Source organism: Rhinopithecus roxellana, chromosome 7 (genome assembly GCF_007565055.1).
Source record: "Rhinopithecus roxellana isolate Shanxi Qingling chromosome 7, ASM756505v1, whole genome shotgun sequence".
NCBI classification, from domain to species: Eukaryota; Metazoa; Chordata; class Mammalia; order Primates; family Cercopithecidae; genus Rhinopithecus; species Rhinopithecus roxellana.
Window position 1 is genome coordinate 62,448,534 of NC_044555.1, and position 15,855 is coordinate 62,464,388.

A 15,855-nucleotide genomic window follows, 5' to 3' on the forward strand; every position below is an offset into this window, starting at 1 on the left:
AAAGTAGATCATCATCTCACATCATGTACAAAAATGAAAGATTTAAATATAAGACTTGAAATTATAAAACTACTAGAAGAAAGCATAGGGGGAAAAGTTCTGTGACATTGGTCCAGGCAATTGGTTTTTTGAATATGAACCCAGAAGCACAGGCAACGAAAGCAAACACAGACAAATAACAAACATCAAACTAAAAAGGTTCCCCATAGCAAAAAAAACAAACAAACAAAAACAAAACAAAACAAAAAACAATGAAGACACAACTTACAGAATGGGAGAAAATATTTTTAAACCATATATCTGATAAAAGACTAACATCCAAAATATATAAGGAATTCAAAAAACATGAAAACAATTAAAAAAAATAAAACAATGGTTAAAAGATTTGAAAAAGCATTTTTTTAAGAAAGGCATACAAATGGCCAACAGATACATGAAAAAATCATCAACATCACTAATCATCAGAGAAATGCAAAATAATACTACAATGTGATGTCACCTCACACCTATTATTATGGTTATCATCAAAACAACAGAAGATAATAAGTGATGGAGAGGATGTGGAGAAAAGGGAATCTGCACACTGCTGGTGGGAAGATAAATTAGTACAGTCACTACAGAAGACAGTATGGAGATTCCCCAAATACTAAAAATAGAACTACCATGTGATCCAGCAATCCCACTACTGGGTATATATCTAAAGAAAATGGGCCGGGCGTGGTGGCTCAAGCCTGTAATCCCAGCACTTTGGGAGGCCAAGACGGGTGGATCACGAGGTCAGGAGATCGAGACCATCCTGGCTAACACGGTGAAACCCGGTCTCTACTAAAAATACAAAAAAAACTAGCCGGGCGAGGTGGCGGGCACCTGTGGTCCCAGCTACTCCGGAGGCTGAGGCAGGAGAATGGTGTAAACCCGGGAGGCGGAGCTTGCAGTGAGCTGAGATCCGGCCACTACACTCCAGCCTGGGAGACAGAGCCAGACTCCGTCTCAAAAAAAAAAAAAGAAAATGAAATAAATACATTGAAGAGATATCTGCACTTCCATATTCATTGCAGCATTATTCACAATAGCCAAGATATAGAATCAACCTAAGTGTCCATCAACAAATGATTGGATAGAGAAAAAATTGTGTATATGTACACAATGCAATACTATTCAGCCTTCAAAAAGAAGAAAATTCTCTCACTGGCAACATCATGGATGCACCAGGAAGACATTATGTTAAGTGAAATAAACCAAGTACAGAAAGACAAATACTGAATGATCTCACTTACATGTGGAATCTAAAACAGTTGAACTTACAGAAATAAAGACTGTAATGTTGGTTACCAGGGGCTTGGGGAGGCAGAGGGTTGGGCAGATGTTGGTCAAAGGATACAAAATTTCAGTTAGATAGGAGCAATTAAGTTCAAGAGATGCATTGTGCACCATGGTGACTATAGTTAATAACAATAATATTGTATTCTTGAAAATTGCTCAGAGTAGATTTTAAGTGTTCTCATGACAAAACACAAATGATGAGAGGTAATGTGAATGTTAATTAGGCCAATTTTGCCATTACACAGTATATACATATATTTCAAAACATGTCGTACATGATAGATATATACAAATTTTGTCAACTAAAATAAATAAGAAAAAAAGAGTTATACCTTCAAGTTGTTTCATTAAAGAAAGAAAAAGGAGAAATTCTAGGGGAATAAATGACTGAAATCCTCTATCTTCTTTCAGCCCTATTTCATTGTGGGGGATCCTTCACTCTACCATTATTTTCTCAATGCACAGTGGTGAATGACCCACTTGTTTAAAGCAGATCAGTAGCCCCTTCTGTTTCCAATCTGTTTTTTGGATTTCCACTATACCGAATATACCAGCTCTACTTTGTTATGAGTATTGCTTTTATCTTTACAACTACTCTTATCCTGGCTGACACTTAATGTCTTTTCTGTTTCAATGAATTACTCCAGCCTTAAGGGGTCCTGCTACTACTCCGGCAACTCCCTGTTCCTTCCCATCTAATAAACATAAGTAATATAACCTGATCCTTGTAGCCTCCTCTTGGTAATCTCTCTAGCTAGAATATGGAGTCAGATTAAAAACCAGAGTCTTCTCAGTTCACCTCAGGGGAGCAGTTAATAGAAACTGGAAGTACTAACTCAAGCGTCAAAGAAATGAAATAACAAGAAAGGATGAATAATAGTTTTTAATAGTAGGTGGCCGCTATCTTCAGTGACATAGTGAATGTGCATCAATGTCACTCTAAAACGTGGTTTCTAATGAATTTTAAATGTAATGTGTGATTTTTTAGTTGTTAATCATAAAAAGGAAATAATCTAGATTAGAGTCAAATAATGTGAAGCTTGTTCTGAGATTCCTTCCACAGACGCTTTCCTTCTGTTGACCGCCTCCACCAACTTAAGAATAAGGGTGCAAATTAGGTAGCTGTGATCTGTAACTGCCTTGCCAGAACTATGACATATTGTAAGAGAAGAAATGACCCTCTGCCTGTCACATTTTTAACCTCTTCCTTACTGAGTCATATTTAATCATATTTCAAAACAGGAATAAGTAAATCACACCACAGATTCCTGTATGTTTTTTGCAGTGAATCCATTAACCAGTTCCATTATAGATAGATTATATCAATTCAAAAACATAAATTCCAGCTTTTCAAATTCAGCTCAGTAAAATTCTAAACTTCGTTTCGAGAGATCTGTTTACGTGGGAAACATAACTTTCTGGCAGATGACTTGAAACACAGGAATAGCTAAATGAGAAAGTATTTGAGGGACAGTATAGAGATTATCAATATTTCTGCTAATTGTTCACTTTTTTTGTTGTTTTTGTTTTGTTGGGTTTTTGTTGTTGTTGTTGTTGTTGTTGTTGTTGTTGTTGTTGTTGTTGTTTTTGAGACAGAGTCTTGCTCTGTCACCCAGGCTGGAGTGCAGTGGCGCAATCTCGGCTCACTGCAACCTCCACCTCCTGGGTTCAAGCAATTCTCCTGCCTCAGCCTCCTGAGTAGCTGGGATTACAGGCACCCGCCACCATGCCCAGCTAATTTTTGTATTTTTAGTAGAAACGGGGTTTCACCATGTTGGTCAGGTTGCTCTCGAACCCCTGACCTTGTGATCCACCCACCTCGGCCTCCCAAAGTGCTGGGATTACAGGCGTGAGCCACCATGCCCAGCCCCACATTTTGTTTTTTATCTTCCACATTTTTCTACAGGAAAAATCAGAAAATAACACTTTCCATGGTCAGAAAGCATGACGTTGTTGCCATATATGGAACAATTAAAAGTTATAGCTCATCTGGAAAAAATATGATGGAAAAATTAATAAAGGAGGACCAGGTGGTAGAGGATTTAATGAAATGAAGGAATAATGAAAGGGTGTCTTAAACTAAGGCTACTCAATCACTTCACTTGTATTAAAGATAAGATATAGGTAGCCAGGCTTTGGTCTGGGAATCTTCTATATTAATGCTATTGGATAAGCTTTAGAAGTAGACGAAATTCATGAGGTGAATTATCATTGCAAACCCTGAATTTTTCATCTCTATCTCTGCCTAAATTCTGCACCAAATCCATTCTACTGAAAGCTTTAGCATGACAGAAGTGACATGTTAAAACAAACATTGCTGTCAGAGTGATCTTTCCAAAATGCAAGTCCAACTACATTACTCTCTTTCGTAGAGTCATTGTTGCTCTCCTGTATAAGTTCAAATTCCCTGACATGGCTTGCATGGCCATATACTATCTTGCCTCCTCTCTTAAAATCTCCCTGTCCTGACTGGATTAAGAAAATATGGCACATATACACCATGGAATACTATGTAGCCATAAAAAAGGATGAGTTCGTGTCCTTTGTAGGGACATGGATGCAGCTGGAAACCATCATTCTCAACAAACCACCACAAGAACAGAAAACCAAACACCGCATGTTCTCACTCACAGGTGGGGATTGAACAATGAGATCACCTGGACACAGGAAAGGGGAACATCACACACCGGGGCCTGTTGTGGGGTGGGGGGAGGTGGGAGGGATAACATTAGGAGATATACCTAACGTAAATGACGAGTTAATGGGTGCACCACACCAACATGGCACATGTATACATATGTAACAAACCTGCACGTTGTGCACATGTACCCTAGAACTTAAAGTATAATAAAAAAAAGAAAAGAAAAGAAAAGAAAAAAAAAGCATTAAAAAAAAAAAAAAAACTTCCCTGTCCTGGGCCGTGCGTGGTGGCTAACGCCTGTAATCCCAACACTTTGGGAGGCCGAGGTGAGCAGATCATGAGGTCAAGGGATCAATACCATCCTGGCCAACATGATGAAATGCCATCTCTACTAAAAATGCAAAAATTACCTGGGTGTGCTAGTGCACAACTGTAGTCCCAGCTACTCAGGAGGCTGAGGCAGGAGAATCCCTTGAACCCGGGAGGCAGAGGTTGCAGTGAGCCGAGATTGTGCCACTGCGCTCCAGCCTGGCAATAGAGTGAGACTCTGTCTCAAAAAAAAAAAAAAAAAAAAAAAAAAAAAAACTTCCCTGTCCTTTCCTTGTCTTCCCCATTTTTAATTTCTTCTAGGAAAGCTGTCCCTTTGTATGGTATACTTTCACCAATCTGGACAAGCACTCATCCCCTTGATCTGGCTAACACCTCAATATCATTCATGTCTCATATCCACTTCCTCTGCAAAGCTTTCCCTGATCATGTCCCTCCAACCTAGTGTCCCTGTTATGTGATTTTATAGTAACTTACACTTAACTTTTAGTACTACACTGACTCTATACCATCATAGTGTATTTATCTGTCTTTCTTACTAAACTACAAATGCATTCTTTGTCATTGTTTCTTTAGCACCTCATACCCTATCTGACACACAGAATGTCATGAATACTTGTTGAATATTTAATCAAAACAAAAAAAAAAAAAACAAAGAAGCAGACCCTATTGCAGAAATCATCTATGTAATATTTATTAACAGTTTTGTCAGAAATATGACAATAAGAGCATTCTGCATTTTGAGTAATCACATTCATATTGGTAGGAAATATGATCAAAGTTCTTTATTTGTGAGCCAAACCCATTGTCTGAGGGGCATATAAATTGACTAATACTAAGATTTTAAAATGAAACCAATCTGGCTCCTTCTTATTTTGTGCAAGTGGAAAACTTCCACAAGAGCAAAGACAGAAAGGAGAAAACAGAAATAACTGGAAGCTAGTGAAAGATTGGTGGTTGCAGTGGGGAAAGTATGGTGCTTAACATTTGTCATTACTCAGAAATTCATAATTTTGCAATGCTAGTCTCATCCCCATCCTCGTTTCCAAAGTTTTGTGTGTGTCGTTTTTTTTTTTTTTTTTTTTTTTTATTATACTTTAAGTTCTAGGGTACATGTGCACAACGTGCAGGTTTGTTACATATGTATACATGTGCCATGTTGGTGTGCTGCACCCATTAACTCATCATTTACATTAGATATTGAGAGTTTTTAGCATGGAGGGCTGTTGAATATTGTCAAAGGCCTTTTCTGCATCCATTAAGATAATCATGTGGTTTTTGTCTTTGGTTCTGTTTATGTGCTGGATTACATTTATTAATTTGCATATGTTGAACTAGCCTTGCATCCCAGGGGTGAAACCCACTTGATCATGGTGGATAAGCTTTTTGATGTGCTGCTGGATTCGGTTTGCTAGTACTTTGTTGAGGATTTTTGCATCAATGTTTATCAGGGATATTGATCTAAAATTCTCTTTTTTGTTGTGTCTCTGCCAGATTTTGCTATCAGGATGACGTTGGCCTCATAAAATGAGTTAAAGAGGATTCCCTCTTTTTCTATTGATTGGAATAGTTCCAGAAGGAATGGTGACAGCTCCTCCTTGTATTTATGGTAGAATTCGGCTATGAATCCATCAGGTTCTGGACTTTTTTTGGTTGGTAGGCTACTAATTATTGCCTCAATTTCAGAGCCTGCTATTGGTCTATTCAGGGATTCAACTTCATCCTGGTTTAGTCTTGGGAGAGTGTATGTGTCCAGGAATGTATCCATTTCTTCTAGGTTTTCTAGTTGATTTGCGTAGAGGTGTTTATAGTATTCTCTGATGGTCGTTTGTATTTCTGTGGGATCGGTGGTGATAGCCCCTTTATCATTTTTTATTGTATCTATTTGATTCTTCTCTCTTTTCTTTTTTATTAGTCTTGCTAGCGGTCTATCAATTTTGTTGATCTTTTCAAAAAACCAGCTCCTGGATTCACTGATCTTTTGAAGGGTTTTTTGTGTCTCTGTCTCCTTCAGTTCTGCTCTGATCTTAGTTATTTCTTGACTTCGGCTAGCTTTTGAATGTGTTTGCTCTTGCTTCTCTAGTTCTTTTAATTGTGATGTTAGGGTGTCAATTTTAGATCTTTCCTGCTTTCTCTTGCGGGCATTTAGTGCTATAAATTTCCCTCTACACACTGGTTTAAATGTGTCCCAGAGATTCTGGTATGTTGCATCTTTGTTCTCATTGGTTTCAAAGAACATCTTTATTTCTGTCTTCCTTTCGTTATGTACCCAGTAGTCATTCAGGAGCAGGTTGTTCAGTTTCCATGTAGTTGAGCAGTTTTGAGTGAGTTTCTTAATCCTGAGTTCTAGTTTGATTGCACTGTGGTCTGAGAGACAGTTTGTTATAATTTCTGTTCTTTTACATTTGCTTTACTTCCAACTATGTGGTCAATTTTGCAATAAGTGCGATGTGGTGCTGAGAAGAATATATATTCTGTTGATTTGGGGTGGAGAGTTCTGTAGATGTCTATCAGGTCCGCTTGGTGCAAAGCTGAGTTCAAGTCCTAGATATCCTTGTTAACTTTCTGTCTCATTGATCTGTCTAATGTTGACAGTGGAGTGTTAAAGTCATCTCCCATTATTATTATGTGGGAGTCTAAGTCTCTTTGTAAGTCTCTAAGGACTTGCTTTATGAATCTGGGTGCTCCTGTATTGGGTGCATATATATTTAGGATAGTTAGCTCTTCTTGTTGAATTGATCCCTTTACCATTATGTAATGGCCTTCTTTATCTCTTTTGATCTTTGTTTGTTTAAAGTCTGTTTTATCAGAGACTAGGGTTGCAACCCCTGCCTTTTTTTGTTTTCCATTTGCTTGGTAGATCTTCCTCCATCCCTTTATTTTCAGCCTATGTATGTCTCTGCACGTGAAATGGGTCTCCTGAATACAGCACACTGATGGGTCTTGACTTGTTATCCAATTTGCCAGTCTGTGTCTTTTAATTGGAGCATTTAGACCATTTACATTCAAGGTTAATATTGTTATGTGTGAATTTGATCCTGTCATTATGATGCTAGCTGGTTATTTTGCTCGTTAGTTGATGCAGTTTCTTCCTAGCATCGATGGTCTTTACATTTTGGCATGTTTTTGCAGTGGCTGGTGCCAGTTGTTCCTTTCCATGTTTAGTGCTTCCTTCAGGAGCTCTTGTAGGGCAGGCATGGTGGTGACTGGAGTGGACCTCCAGCAAACTCCAACAGACCTACAGCTGAGGGTCCTGACTGTTAGAAGGAAAACTAACAAACAGAAAGGACATCCACACCAAAACCCCATCTGTATGTCACCATCATCAAAGACCAAAGGTAGATAAAACCACAAAGATGGGGAAAAAACAGAGCAGAAATCTGAAAATTCTAAAAATCAGAGCACCTCTCCCCCTCTAAAGGAATGCAGCTCCTCGCCAGCAATGGAACAAAGCTGGACGGCGAATGACTTTGATGAGTTGAGAGAAGAAGGCTTCAGACGATCAAACTTCTCAGAGCTAAAGGAGGAAGTTCGAACCCATCACAAAGAAGCTAAAAATGTTGAAAAAAAGATTAGACAAATGGCTAACTAAAATAACCAATGTAGAGAAGTCCTTAAATGACCCGATAGAGCTGAAAACCGTGGCACGAGAACTATGTGACAAATGCACAAGCTTCAGTAACTGATTCGATCAACTGGAAGAAAGGGTACCAGTGGTTGAAGATCAAATGAATGAAATGAAGTGAGAAGAGAAGTTTAGAGAAAAAAGAGTAAAAAGAAATGAACAAAGCCTCCAAGAAATACGGGACTATGTGAAAAGACCAAATCTACGTATGATTAGTGTAGCTGAAAGTGACGGGGAGAATGAAACCAAGTTGGAAAACACTCTGCAAGATATTATCTAGGAGAATTTCCACAACCTAGCAAGGCAGGCCAACATTCAAATTCAGGAAATACAGAGAATGCTACAAAAATACTCCTCAAGAAGAGCAACTCCAAGATACATAATTGTCAGATTCACCAAAGTTGAAATGAAGGAAAAAATGTTAAGGGCAGCCAGAGAGAAAGGTCGGGTTACCCACAAAGGGAAGCCCATCAGACTAACAGCGGATCTCTGGGCAGAAACTCTCCAAGCCAGAAGAGAGTGGGGGCCAATAGTCAACATTCTAAAAGAAAAGATTTTTCAAACCAGAATTTCATATTCAACCAAACTAAGTTTCATAAGTGAAGGAGAAATAAAATCCTTTACAGACAAGCAAATGCTCATAGAGATTTTGTCACCACCAGTTTTGTGTGTTTATGTGAGGTGATGCCACAATCCGGCAAGACCAAATCCTCTCTCCTTAACTTAGTGTTGTTTTATTCTGGCTATTTGGAAATATGTTCTCGTTGCTGAACTAATCACAATATGAGTCCTGGAATGTTGACTTTTTTAGCATGTGTTCTTTCAAACTGGCCATTTCTTTGGCAGTCTATTTCAGCGAATGAAATAAGAATGAATTGTGTTATCCAAACAGAGGGAAATAAAATCATAGCTGGGTATTACCTCAGCTGCAGGCATCTAATCATGAGCACCCCCATATCATCTGGGTGATTGTTCCCTAAATTGCCTGAATGCCGAGAAACTTCTGTCACTAGACATCGCTAGAATTGGTATTAGAGGACCTCTGTGACCTCAGAGATATTTACAAAGTAGTGTCTGCAGGGCCCTAGGAAGCCCTTTTCCTGGACTTAAACTTGCTCAGAGTTTGACTCGGTGACATGTTTATCTTTAATCTCTTCCATTAGGAAATAGTGACATTTTCTCCTATGCTACTGCAAAAGCACAAGTTCATTGTATTTTGATTGGCTCCCAGTGAAACAGACATATATACAAGCATTGTAGTATGCAGGTGGGTTATGCAGTCTAATCTGAAAGTAGTTTAGTAATAAACCATCTTGGACCTCACGTAGGACTTCAGCGTGCCAAGTGCAGTCAAAACATTAGTGAAAATCTGAGAGTAAGCAGGACAGAATAAAAGGCAGTCACATCTCTGCAGGGTGGCAAATCCACTCAGATAACTTATTTTTCTATGTTCATAATGTCACCCACCCTCACTGTGGCATATCTTGCTCTATAACTTGTTCTCTTGTTCAGAATTTGTGACAATCTTGCTCTTCTCCTGTAAGGGGATGTATTTCCCATTAGTCAGGCTCCCACTACTCATAAGACTGGACTTATGGAGGGAAAAATGTCTTAATTTTAACACTTCCACTTTACTCTTTGCAACTACCTTGCCGTATTTCATTCATCTGATTAAAATAAAATCGAGATATTTGTTTGGGCAAAAGAGAATCTCCCTGTGCCTCTTTCTAAATTATAAAAGATTTTGTTTTTGTTTTCAAGTCATTTTCTGTGGAAATCTCTGTCCACAGAGAACTGTGGATTGTGGGGATTTAGAAAAAGGCAAAGGTTTCCAAAGAAACAGAGACTGAGGGCTAGTTCTCTTTGCCTTTATTTACCCAAATGGTTTTTAGACTTCAAACCTAGTCCACAGCCTCACTTATTCCCTGGGGCTTATAATGAGAAGAAAGACATGAAGAAGCATTACTTCTTTCCTATTTATTTGGACTTATCTGAAAGAGATCATGCACCCTGTATTATTTAAAACTCAGTATGTTCTCTCCAATTTCTAATCCCCACGGCCCTCACATCAAGGGGGAAGACAACTACATCCCAACCCTTGGCTCTTCTCCCATGTGTACAGTGTTTTCAATCCCTCACAGGATCCAGTCTGGACTTCCCAAGCTCTTTGAATTATCCAAACCCTAACAACCATCACTTGCTCAACTCTCCCCACCTCAGTCTTATGTCCTGTAAAATATTCAATGTTTAATTTGCCATCATTAATGTTCCCCACACATTTTTCATGAAATTAACTCATCTGTAACCATCATTTTCAGCCATTTGCATGTCATTCCCTGCTGGAAACTTTTTCTTTAGCCAAATCTGCTTCAAACTGCAAGGTGCATTTCAATATCGACTTTTTATTTTATTGCATAGTTTAATGACTATATGACTATTCTAGTCCCCATGAAGCATTCTTTCTGTGAATTCTATACTGTCCAGCACTTTGTTATTGAATCATCTAATCTTTTATTATTGCCTAAACATTTCACACACAAACACACACACGCACACTTAATCTTATCTCCTAAATATGATGTTTTCCACTTATTCATTATTTCAGTAAACATCAAATATTTTCCTTCCATGGGTCAAATGCTATGCTAAGAACTGTTGATCATATAAAATGTAAAATATGTTCTTCCTGCTTTCAAGGAGATCACGAACTATCAGTAAAGATTAGGCACATGGAAAAATAGCAGGAGGAAGAAAGTGCTGTATCATGATGAGTATGTGGAAAAACATTTATATGTGAATCTTAGAAACTCAAAGCAATTAACAATGAATATGTCCCTAAAACAAATAAAAGGAAAATGCAAATTGAAGACCTCAGTCAACTGGATGAATATTCATAGCATTCTCAGATGGATCACTCAACCCTGATCTGTTGGTGTCTTACTTTGCCTAAACCCAAACAGAAGACAGAATGCAAAGGGGCACAATGAATATAGTCCACTTAAGTCCTTCTTCCAGGGCACAAAGTACGGTGGCATGATTAGTAAATGTTTTTCTAAAGGAGTTTGCAATCTCAATGCCTATGAGGAAAGTTTAATGCTGATTACAGGTGAAGTGAGAGATTCTTTGGAAAATGGGCTAGAAAACCAGATAAGTAGATTTGAGATTTATTTGGATATGGCTAATCCTGAGGGAGTGGAAAACCAAATTTCAATTTGAATAGCAGTAACTTTGGAGATATATATTACTCAAATGTAGTCCATTCTGTCTTAGGTGCTACAACAGTTCTGGAAAACAACTTGGAAGGCTGTTGATAAGCACTGTCTCAAACACTAAAATCCGCCAAAACCCAGAGAGCAAGAAAGAAGGCAATAAATGTTACTTAAAATTTTATATTTCTTGTATGAAAATAAGTTAGTGAAAGCAATGATTATCACATAATAGTGATGGATACTCTATTTTCCTTTATGTATCCTGCAAGGCATGCCCCAATTGAGCAGCTTGTTATTTTCCCAGCAGGCCACATATTTCCATCCTGAAATCAGGAGGGAGGGGCAGAGACTCCCTTATTTATCTTGTGCCACTGTGTTGAATATTCTTCATTTGCCCCACCAGATCTTTTATTTCTTAACCACGTGAGTAGAAAGGGAGATGTCAATCTTATTGCACACCACAGGAGCCCATTGGGAGGCCTCCAAACTCCCATTAGTGAAACGAATGCAGGACCAGGGCTGGGAGGCTCTATGGTGACACACACATTTGGCAGGAAAGTTGGGACTGCTTTCATGGTGTATAGTCTCCTTTCTTTAGAGACCAGATTCTTTGAGCTCTCAAGTAACTCAAAGAAACTATAAGCCCGACTAGGTCAATTCTTTGGAGAAATAATGATAGTCTTAAGAGCTAGCATTCATTGGACATTTTTCCTCTGTTTGTACTGAATTATATTGTTTAATCCTCAATATAGCTCATAAAGTACTATTATTAACCTCCCCCTTTCCAAAAAATAGAGTTTAAGTACTTTCCCCATCAAAGTACCTGTGCTATTAATACAGAAAATCTCAAGACTACTAGAGTATTTCAAATTCCAATCGCTGCTATCACTAATTGGACATCACCTGTTACCAGACCATGATACGAAAGGCTTTACATAGATAATCTTGAAAAAATTGATACAAAAAAGGGTTAAATGTGTGGGAGTATGTGTTAAAAATTCGGATAAATCTATATATGTACACTGGAATTGAACAATTAAATGAATGGATGGTGGATAGTGAGAATCAGGTTTCTTGCTATTGGAGTCAGAGTTTATAAATAAACAAAGGGAAGAGGCTAGAATGATCCATGTAGTAAGGGATTATAGTTTGAGATGTCAGTATAAATTTACATTTAGCTTATTATAGATGCAGATGGCTACATATGCACATATATATACTCACACATGTGTATACACACACATACACACATATATACCACACACACATATATATGTATACACACACACATAAATTATTTGGAATTCTTCTGGATGGGAAATTTGTCTTTTCTCTCCAAATTATTTATGTATTATTTATGTATTTGATTATGTATTTGATTATTTATTTATATTAATATGGACCCTGGGGTATTTATTTTATGCTTTGGTTTATGATCCAATTGCCCACATTGTTCCTCCTTTGGCCATTGTGAGCTCTTTCAGTTAGCGCCTGTGTCCCTTTGACATGCCCCCATTATTGTGGTTGTGTGTGTGTGTGTGTGCATGTGCGTGTTTGAGTTCTTCCTTGCTTACTAGCACCATGAGATGCTCCAGGCTCATTCTGTATATTCTCCACTTCAATCCTAATACCTACCATTTCTCCAAGGAGACTTTGTTCCTTTTATTGAAGTATGGTATTAGAAATCAGGATCCAGGATCTAGGTGTGCTCATTGCTACTGGGGTGTAGTTACTTCTATGCTCTCTCAACTGATAGTGCATAGGAAATATATATGTGTATAATAATCATTATGTATACACATATCCATATTTCTATATGTAGCCATCTGTATCTATAATAAGCTGAATGCAAATTGATACAGACATCTGGAACTATAGCTCCTTCCTTTGCTTATTTATAAACTCCCACTCCAATAGTGAGAAACCTGATTCCCACTATCCATCATCCATTCACTTAATTGTTCAATTCCAGTGTACATACATAGTTGTATCAGAATTTTAACACATACACACAAACTCTCACATATTTAACCCTTTTTCATATCAGTTTTTTATGTATGTGTTTGTATATATGTGTGTATATATGTACATATGTACATATATACACATATATGTACATATATACATATATACACATATATGTACATATATACATATATACACATATATGTACAAATATACATATATACACATATATGTACAAATATACATATATACAGATATATATACAAATATACACGTGTGTGTATATATACACATATGTACATATATGTGTATATATGTAGATATATACATATATACATGTGTACATATATGTATATGTGTACATATACACACCTATATATGTTTGTGTGTATATATACACACACACATTATATACACATATGTATACACACATATATGTGTACAATATATAAATAATTTGGGGAGAAAAGACAAATCTCCCATGCAGAAGGATTCCAAATAATTTTTTTGTGTGTAACATATATATGTGTGTGTGTATATATGTATATATATGTACACATATATGTTATATATACACACACACATGCACACACGCATACATATATACATATATGTATTCTGGCCTCAGGGAAGTGAAAAATAACTCCCATTCCTTAACTGTGGTATGTGCATAGTCACTTCATTGCAAAGAAGACTGCGATGAAAAGATAAGAAAAAGAGTAACTATCCAGTAGAGAAACCTGTTAAAAACTACCTCAGCCAGGTGATTTAAGGTCGACATCAACAGTGATAATTCATGGTGACTGTATTTGCTTTCTACATGATGTGATAAGAATGGCACTTTATCTCTCTGGTCTTCCAAAATGCACTACTTGAAAACTAAAGAATAGATTACTTACTTAAAATCACATAATTAGTAAAAAAGCCATGTTAGCACCTGGTCTTCTGTATCTTTACCTGTGATTGTTTTCATAACTTAAAATAACTGTTTCAATATTATGTTTTTCAGAAACTCATTGTATTATATTTTTAAGAAACTGTATTGGTGAATGCCTACATTTAATGCCTTTAATGCATTAGTATCTGTCAGATAATCTACTATGGAATTCTATGAATCTCCTAGGGTTGCACATTATTATTTGATTTGTCAACATAATATTTTATCTTTTGATTTAGAGCTCTTACACATGAGGTCATCTGTAAGTTTATTCTACTTCTCTCCTTTTTTATCACATTTTTGTTCATTGTACTATATCTAATTTCAGAACATATAATATATAATATTTAAATATTATTCTGATATGATTTTTCATACTGTTGTCTTAATTATATATTTATATATACATACTTACCAACAGACTTTGCCAAAGTTTTCCTAATCATCTCCAGTTAGCTAAAGTTTATCCTGTAGGTTTTTCCTCAGAAAAGGCACATGGAAATGATATCATCTTAGTTCTTAAAATCTTAAAATTCTTTGTCTATTCTCTTTGGACTTGAAGGACAGCTTGCTTGGATGCAAAAGCATTGGCACAAATTTTCCCTTAGAAATACCTTTAATGTCTTCTGTCATTTAATGATGTTGTTGAAAAAAGATGATGCCAACCCAATTTTTGTTACCTTTGCATTTTACTTAAGTGGTCCAAAAATTTTTTCTTCATTTTTAAAGTTCAATAGTTTTCCCAAGATATGTCTTAACATTTGCTGTTCTGGATCATTTCCATCAGGTGCATAGTGTTGCCTTTCAAGTGTATATTTAAATCTTCTTTTACTTTAAGAGCATTTTCTTAAATTCTAGTCTTGAACATTTATTTGGTTGCATTGTCTTGATCTGCTTTGAGCTCTCAAATTAGTCACACATTAAACCTTTTTCTGCCTAATTTCTATAGTTTTGCAGGAATTCTGTGCATAGGGTGAGGATAGGGAGTTTCTCTCGGGAATCAAGAATATCTCAACCTTGAAAAAATATATAGAAGAGGGGGCAGAGCAAGATGGTCAGACAGGAGGATTCACAGATGATCCCCCCTCCCAGGAACACCAAATTTAACAACTATCTACAAAAAAAAAAAAAAAAAACACTTTCATAAGAACCAGAAATCAGGTGAGCTCTCACAGTACCTCCTTTAAACTTCATGTTGCTAAAAGAGGCACTGAAGAGGGCAGGAAACACAGTCTTAAATTGCCAATGCCACCCTCCCTCATCCACTAGCAGTGGATGTGTAGCATGGAAAGAGAATCTGTGTGACTGGGAAAGGGAGGGAAAGAGCATGCAATTGTGAGACTTTGCAATGAACTCAATACTTCCCTGTCAGAGCACAAAGCAAAACCAGGTTGAACTCAGCTGATAATTGCCCACAGAGGGAGCATTTAGACCAGCCTTAGCCAGAGAGGAATTGCCCATCCCAGCTGTCAGAACATGAGTTCTGGCAAGCCTTGCTACCGTAGGCTAAAGCTCTCAGGCCCTAAGTAAACTTGAAAGGCAATCTAGGCCACAGGAACTGCAATTCCTACAAGAGTCCTAGTACTGAGCTGAGCTTTGGTACCAGTGCTGAATACCCAGCCATACTCAGGTAGTACACCATGGGCCTTAGGTGAGACACTGAGACGTACTGGCTTCAAGTGAGAACCAGCGCGTTCCCAGCTGTGATGGCTATGGTGAGAGACTCCTTATTCTTCAGAAAAGAAAAGGGAACAGTAAAGGGATTTTTTTTGCACGTTAGGCACTAGCTCAGCGACAGTAGGGTAGAGCACCAAGCTGATTCTTGGGG